The sequence below is a fragment of the Chiloscyllium punctatum genome, unplaced genomic scaffold (assembly GCF_047496795.1).
Source record: "Chiloscyllium punctatum isolate Juve2018m unplaced genomic scaffold, sChiPun1.3 scaffold_276, whole genome shotgun sequence".
Lineage (NCBI taxonomy): Eukaryota > Metazoa > Chordata > Chondrichthyes > Orectolobiformes > Hemiscylliidae > Chiloscyllium > Chiloscyllium punctatum.
The window spans coordinates 315,097-323,958 of NW_027310010.1; the positions used below are offsets into that span (position 1 = coordinate 315,097).

General features: G+C 49.1%; 1 long non-coding RNA gene across 1 annotated transcript in view; it reads left to right on the plus strand.

Annotated features, from left to right (window-relative positions):
* The window catches only part of LOC140472205 (uncharacterized), a 316,340-nt gene extending 308,189 nt beyond the window's left edge, over nt 1-8,151 (plus strand). Inside the window, exon 3 of the long non-coding RNA XR_011957472.1 lies at nt 8,035-8,151. This is a non-coding gene — a long non-coding RNA (uncharacterized lncRNA). The remainder of the gene's footprint in view (nt 1-8,034) is intronic.
* The last annotated feature ends 711 nt before the right edge of the window (nt 8,152-8,862 follow it).

The window sequence follows — 8,862 nt, forward strand, 5'->3', positions numbered from 1 at the left end:
TGATATGTCCACACCGATCCTACACTATCCCATTGCCATCCATATGTTTATGATATGTCCACACCGATCCTACACTATCCCATTCCCATGCATATATTTATGATATGTCCACTGCGATCTTGCTCTCTCCCATTCCCATCCATATGTTTATGATATGCCCACACCGAACAATCACTATACCATTCCTATCCATATGTTTATGATATGCCCACACCGATCCTACGCTATCCCATTCCCATCCACATGTTTATGATATGTCCACACCGATCCTACACTATCCCTTCCCATCCATATGTTTATGATATGTCCACACCGATCCTACACTATCCCATTCCCATCCATATGTTTATGATATGCCCACACTGATCAATTACTATACCATTCCCATCCATATGTTTATGATATGTCCACACTGATCCTACACTATACCATTCCCATCCATATGTTTACGATATGTCCACACTGATCCCACCCTATCCCATTCCAATCCATATGTTTATGATATGTCCACACCGATCCTACACTATCCCAATCCCATCCATATGTTTATGATATGTCCACACCGATCCTGGATTATCCCATTCCCATCCACATGTTTATGATATGTCCACACCGATCCTACACTATACCATTCCCATCCATATGTTTATGATATGTCCACACCGATCCTACACTATCCCATTCCCATCCATATGTTTATGATATGCCCACACTGATCAATTACTATACCATTCCCATCCATATGTTTATGATATGTCCACACTGATCCTACACTATACCATTCCCATCCATATGTTTATGATATGTCCACACTGATCCCACCCTATCCCATTCCAATCCATATGTTTATGATATGTCCACACCGATCCTACACTATCTCATTCCCATCCATATGTTTATGGTATGTCCACACCGATCCAACACTATCCCATTCCCATCCATATGTTTATGATATGTCCACACTGATCCTACACTATACCATCCCATCCATATGTTTATGATATGCCCACACCGATCCTGCACTATCCCATTCCCATGCATATGTTTATGATATGCCCACACCGATCCTGCACTATCCCATTCCCATGCATATGTTTATGGTATGTCCACTGCGATCTTGCACTATCCCATTCCCATCCATATGTTTATGATATGCCCACACCGAACAATTACTATACCATTCCCATCCATATGTTTATGATATGTCCACACTGATCCTACACTATACCATTCCCATCCATATGTTTACGATATGTCCACACTGATCCCACCCTATCCCATTCCAATCCATATGTTTATGATATGTCCACACCGATCCTACACTATCCCAATCCCATCCATATGTTTATGATATGTCCACACCGATCCTGGATTATCCCATTCCCATCCACATGTTTATGATATGTCCACACCGATCCTACACTATACCATTCCCATCCATATGTTTATGATATGTCCACACCGATCCTACACTATCCCATTCCCATCCATATGTTTATGATATGCCCACACTGATCAATTACTATACCATTCCCATCCATATGTTTATGATATGTCCACACTGATCCTACACTATACCATTCCCATCCATATGTTTATGATATGTCCACACTGATCCCACCCTATCCCATTCCAATCCATATGTTTATGATATGTCCACACCGATCCTACACTATCCCATTCCCATCCATATGTTTATGGTATGTCCACACCGATCCAACACTATCCCATTCCCATCCATATGTTTATGATATGTCCACACTGATCCTACACTATACCATCCCATCCATATGTTTATGATATGCCCACACCGATCCTGCACTATCCCATTCCCATGCATATGTTTATGATATGCCCACACCGATCCTGCACTATCCCATTCCCATGCATATGTTTATGGTATGTCCACTGCGATCTTGCACTATCCCATTCCCATCCATATGTTTATGATATGCCCACACCGAACAATTACTATACCATTCCCATCCGTATGTTTATGATATGTCCACACCGATCCTACACTATACCATTCCCATCCATATGTTTATGCTATGTCCACACCGATCCTGCACTCTCCCAATCCCATCCATATGTTTATGATATGTCCACACCGATCCTACACTATCCCATTCCCATCCATATGTTTATGATATGTCCACACCGATCCTCCACTCTCCCATTCCCATCCATATGTTTATGATATGTCCACACCGATCCTACACTATCCCATTCCCATCCATATGTTTATGATATGTCCACACCGATCCTACACTATCCCATTCCCATCCATATGTTTATGATATGTCCACACCGATCCTACACTCTCCCATTCCCATCCATATGTTTATGATATGTCCACACTGATCCTACACTATCCCATTCCCATCCATATGTTTATGATATGCCCTCACCGATCCTGCACTATCCCATTCCCATCCATATGTTTATGATATGTCCACACCGATCCTGCACTGTCCCATTCCCATCCATATGTTTATGATATGTCCACACCGATCCTCCACTCTCCCATTCCCATCCATATGTTTATGGTATGTCCACACCGATCCTACACGATCCCATTCCCATCCATATGTTTATGATATGTCCACACCGACCCTACACTATCCCATTCCCATCCATATGTTTATGGTATGTCCACACCGATCCTACACTATCCCATTCCCATCCATATGTTTATGGTATGTCCACACCGATCCTACACTATACCATTCCCATCCATATGTTTATGGTATGTCCACACCGATCCTACACTATCCCATTCCCATCCATATGTTTATGATATGTCCACACCGATCCTGCACTATACCATTCCCATCCATATGTTTATGATATGTCCACACCGATCCTACACTATCCCATTCCCATCCATATGTTTATGAAATGACCACACCGAACAATCACTATACCATTCCTATCCATATGTTTATGATATGTCCACACCGATCCTACACTATACCATTCCCATCCATATGTTTATGATATGTCCACACCGATCCCACACTATCCCATTCCCATCCATATGTTTATGAAATGACCACACCGATCCTACACTATCCCATTCCCATCCATATGTTTATGGTATGTCCACACCTATCCTACACTATCCCATTCCCATCCATATGTTTATGATATGTCCACACCGATCCTACACTATCCCATTCCCATCCATAAATTTATGATAAGTCCACACCGATCCTACACTATCCCATTCCCATCCATATGTTTATGATATGTCCACACCGATCCTACACTATCCCATTCCCATCCATATGTTTATGATATGTCCACACCGATCCTACACTATCCCATTCCCATCCATAAATTTATCATAAGTCCACACTGATCCTACACTATCCCATTCCCATCCATATGTTTATGATATGTCCACACCGATCCTACACTATACCATTCCCATCCATATGTTTATGATATGTCCACACGATCCTACACTATCCCATTCCCATCCATATGTTTATGATATGTCCACACCGATCCTACACTATCCCATTCCCATCCATAAATTCATGATAAGTCCACATCGATCCTACACTATCCCATTCCCTTCCATATGTTTATGATATGTCCACACCGATCCTACACTATACCATTCCCATCCATATGTTTATGATATGTCCACACCTAACCTCCACAATTCTGTTCTCATCCATATGTTTATGATATGTCCACTCCGATCCTACACTATACCATTCCCATCCATATGTTTATGATATGCCCACACCGATCCTACACTATCCCATTCACATCCATATATTTTTATGTCCACACCGATCCTACACTATCCCATTAACATCCATATGTTTATGATATATCCACACCGATCCTACACTATCCAATTCCCAACCATATGTTTATGATATGTCCACACCGATCCTACACTATACCATTCCCATCCATATGTTTATGATATGCCGACACCGATCCTACACTATCCCATTCACATCCATATATTTATATGTCCACACCGATCCTACACTATCCCATTAACATCCATATGTTTATGATATATCCACACCGATCCTACACTATCCCATTCCCATCCATATGTTTATGCTATGTCCACACCGATCCTGCACTGTCCCATTCCCATCCATATGTTTATGCTATGTCCATACCTAACCTACACAATTCTGTTCTCATCCATATGTCTCTCCACCGACCTGTTGAACGCCCTTGAAGCTGGTGAGCCTCCTGCTGTTGCAGGCAGTGCGTTCCACGCCCCCTCCTGCTCTCTGAGTAAAGACGCTACCTCTGGAATCTGTCCTCGATGTGTCAGCCCTCAGTTTAAAGCTGTATCCCCTGGTGTTAGCCCTCCCCATCTGAGGGAACGGGCTCTCCCCTGTCCACCCGATCGAACCCTCGGATTACCTTCCACCTCCCAGTTTGAGTCACCTCTCGACCTGCCTCTCTCCGACGCCAACAGCCCCGCGTCCCTCAGCCCTTCCTCGTCCGACCCTCCCTCTGTACCTGGTGACCTCCCGGTCCATCTCCTCTGAACCATCGAACATAGAAAAACACATCGCAGTACAGGCCCTTCGGCCCTCGATGTTGCGCCGATCCTAGCCCAACCTAACCTCCACTAGCCCAATAACCTCTACATGTCCATCCAATGCCCGTTTAAATGCCCATAAAGAGGGAGAATCCGCCACTGATACTGGCAGGGCATTCCATGAACTTACGACTCGCTGAGTGAAGAATCTACCCCGAACATCTGTCCTATACCTACCCCCCCTTAATTTAAAGCTACGCCCCCTCGTAATCGCTGACTCCATACGTGGGAAAAAGTTCTCACTGTCAACCCTATCTAACCCCCTAATCATCTTGTACACCTCTATCAAGTCACCCCTAAACCTTCTTTTCTCCAATGAAAACAACCCCAAGTGCCTCGGCCTTTCCTCATAGGATCTTCCTACCATGCCAGGCAACATCCTGGTAAACCTCCTCTGCACCCGTTCCAGTGCCTCCACATCCCTCCTATAATATGGCGACCAAAACTGCACACAATATTCCAGATGCGGCCGCACCAGAGTCTTATACAACTGCAGCATGACCTCAGGACTCCGGAACTCAATTCCTCTACCAATAAAAGCCCAGTACGCCATATGCCTTCTTCACCGCACTGTTTACCTGGGTGGCAACTTTCAGAGATCTGTGTACATGGACACCAAGATCCCTCTGCTCATCCACACGACCAAGTATCCGACCATTAGCCCAGTACCCCATCTTCTTGTTACTCCTATCAAAGTGAATCACCTCACACTGACCCACATTGAACTCCATTTGCCACCTTTCTGCCCAGCTCTCCAGCTTCTCTATATCCCGCTGTAACCTGCCATATCCTTCCTCACTGTCCACAACTCCTCCGACTTTCGTATCATTCGCAAACTTGCTCACCCAACCTTCTAACCCTTCCTCCAGGTCATTTATAAAAAATGACAAACAGCAATGGTCCCAAAACAGATCCTTGCGGAACACCGCTAGTAACTGCGCTCCAAGATGAACCTTTACCATCAACTCCTACCCTCTGTCTCCTTCCAGCCGGCCAATTCCTAATCCAAACCTCCAAATCACCCTCAACGCCATACCTCCGTAGTTTTTGCAGTAGCCTACCATGAGGAACCTTATCAAACGCCTTGCTGAAATAACCCGTTTCCAAAGGTTCCACATCCTTCCTGTAACCAGAGCTGTCCCCAAGACTGTAAGTGCCTTCGTACCAGAGTTTTGTACAGCTGCAGCATAACCTCCTGGTTCTGGAACCCGATCCCTCTCCCAATAAAAGTGAACACACCATACGCCTTCTGAACAAACTCTATCATCCCTGGGGGGTGGGGGGGGGGGGGCAACTTTCAGGGCTCCCTGGACACCGAGATCTCTCTGCTCAGCGACACAACCCAGGATCTCACCACGAGCCCAGGACCCTGCATTCCTGTTCCCCCATCCAAAGTCAATCACCTCACACATTTCCGCCTTAAACTGCATTCGCCACCTCTCGGCCCAGCTCTGCGGCTGATCCCTGTCCCTCTGTATCCTACAACCAGCTAACTAAGACCAACCTTGTCGGGGGGGGATGTGGTCGCGGTGAAAGGAGGGAGAAGACTAAATCGGGGGGGGTGGGGGGGGGAGACGCTAGCCTGTAATATAAAGGAAGAGTCGAAGAGTTTCTCCAGATGGGGTTACGTTCGAAAGAGAGGCTGGACAATCAGAGGTCGCTGTGGGGAACAAGGAAATAGGTCAAGGGCAGCGCGGGGGCTCGGTGGGTTAGCGCCTGCTGCCTCACGGCGCCAGGTTCGATCCCAGCCTCGGGGGGGGGGACTGTCCCTGTGGGGGGTTTGCACATTCCCCACCCCCCGGGTCTGCGTGGGATTCCTCCGGGGGGCTCCGGTTTCCTCCCACAGTCCAAAGACGGGCAGGTCAGGGTGGGGATTGACCGTGCTAAATTACCCATAGTGCCCAGGGATGTGTAGGTTAGGGTGGGGATTGACCGTGCTAAATTACCCATAGTGCCCAGGGATGTGTAGGTTAGGGTGGGGATTGGCCGTGCTAAATTACCCATAGTGCCCAGGGATGTGCGGGTTAGTGTGGGGATTGGCCGTGCTAAATTACCCATAGTGCCCAGGGATGTGTGGGTTAGGGTGGGGATTGACCGTGCTAAATTACCCATAGTGCCCAGGGATGTGTAGGTTAGGGTGGGGATTGACCGTGCTAAATTACCCATAGTGCCCAGGGATGTGTAGGTTAGGGTGGGGATTGACCGTGCTAAATTACCCATAGTGCCCAGGGATGTGCAGGTTAGGGTGGGGATTGGCCGTGCTAAATTACCCATAGTGCCTAGGGATGTGCGGGTTAGGGTGGGGGATTGGCCGTGCTAAATTACCCATAGTGCCCAGGGATGTGCGGGTTAGGGTGGGGGATTGACCGTGCTAAATTACCCATAGTGCACAGGGATGTGTAGGTTAGGGTGGGGATTGACCGTGCTAAATTACCCATAGTGCCCAGGGATGTGTAGGTTAGGGTGGGGATTGACCGTGCTAAATTACCCATAGTGCCCAGGGATGTGCAGGTTAGGGTGGGGATTGGCCGTGCTAAATTACTCATAGTGCCTAGGGATGTGCGGGTTAGGGTGGGGGATTGACCGTGCTAAATTACCCATAGTGCCCAGGGATGTGCGGGTTAGGGTGGGGGATTGACCGTGCTAAATTACCCATAGTGCCTAGGGATGTGTAGGTTAGGGTGGGGATTGACCGTGATAAATTACCCATAGTGCCCAGGGATGTGTGGGTTAGGGTGGGGGGATTGACCGTGCTAAATTACCCATAGTGCCCAGGGATGTGCAGGTTAGGGTGGGGATTGGCCGTGCTAAATTACCCATAGTGCCCAGGGATGTGTGGGTGAGGGTGGGGATTGACCGTGCTAAATTACCCATAGTGCACAGGGATGTGCGGGTGAGGGTGGGGATTGGCCGTGATAAATTACCCATAGTGCCCAGGGATGTGTGGGTTAGGGTGGGGATTGACCGTGCTAAATTACCCATAGTGCACAGGGATGTGCGGGTGAGGGTGGGGATTGGCCGTGCTAAATTACCCATAGTGCCCAGGGATGTGCGGGTTAGGGTGGAGGGATTGGCCGTGCTAAATTACCCATAGTGCCCAGGGATGTGCGGGTTAGGGTGGAGGGATTGGCCGTGCTAAATTACCCATAGTGCCCAGGGATAGGCGGGTTAGGGTGGAGGGATTGGCCGTGCTAAATTACCCATAGTGCCCAGGGATGTGCAGGTTAGGGTGGATTACGGTCATGTCCTGTTTCGGTCAAGTGTGAGGCATTATGGGAAGGCTGTGCAGAGCTGAGCAACAACATGGCTCCCACGGACATGGCCGTCAGAGGGCGAGGAACAGGAAGTCGAGGGGGGGGGGGGCGCGGTGGGAAGGGGAGGGTCAGGGTTTGACGGCTTTTGACCTTTCACCTTTCGCCCCCCCCCCCATACCCCCCCACCCACAGGGATGCTGGCCATCGCGGGACTGGTCACTTTCGAAGAGGCCTGCGCCTCCATCTTGAGGGAGGACGGGGGCGACGCCGAGGAGGGGCAGGGGGAGGGGGTGGTTGGCGGGGGGCGACGCGGCCGAGTTCGCCCACCTCTGGAGCTTTGCGTGCGCCTGCGCGGCCGGGGTCATCGCCCTGGTGGCCGGGGGGGCCTTCCTAATGGTGGCCAACCCTGGGGTCACTCGGCGGGTCTGCAGTTGTTGTCGGAGCAAGGCACCCGGGCCCTGAGGTCCGGGCCGAGGGCTGGGGGGACGGGGGGAGGGAGGGAGGGAGGGTGGGAGTGTAGGCCCGGATTATGGAGCTCAAGTCCTAGGGTAGATCCATCTCCCTCTCAGTCCCCTCTCTCTCTCTCTCAGGGAGATATCTGTACACTGACTGGTGTCCCTCAGTCCCCTCTCTCTCTCTCAGGGAGATATCTGTACACTGACTGGTGTCTCTCAGTCCCCCTCTCTCTCAGGGAGATATCTGTACACTGACTGGTGTCTCTCAGTCCTCTCTCTCTCTCAGGGAGATATCTGTACACTGACTGGTGTCTCTCAGTCCCCCTCTCTCTCAGGAGATATCTGTACACTGACTGGTGTCTCTCAGTCCCCCCTCTCTCTCTCTCAGGGAGATATCTGTACACTGACTGGTGTCTCTCAGGTCCCCCCTCTCTCTCTCAGGGAGATATCTGTACACTGACTGGTGTCTCTCAGTCCCCCCTCTCTCTCTCAGGGAGATATCTGTACACTGACTGGTGTCTCTCAGTCCCCTCTCTCTCTCAGGGAGATATCTGTACACTGACTG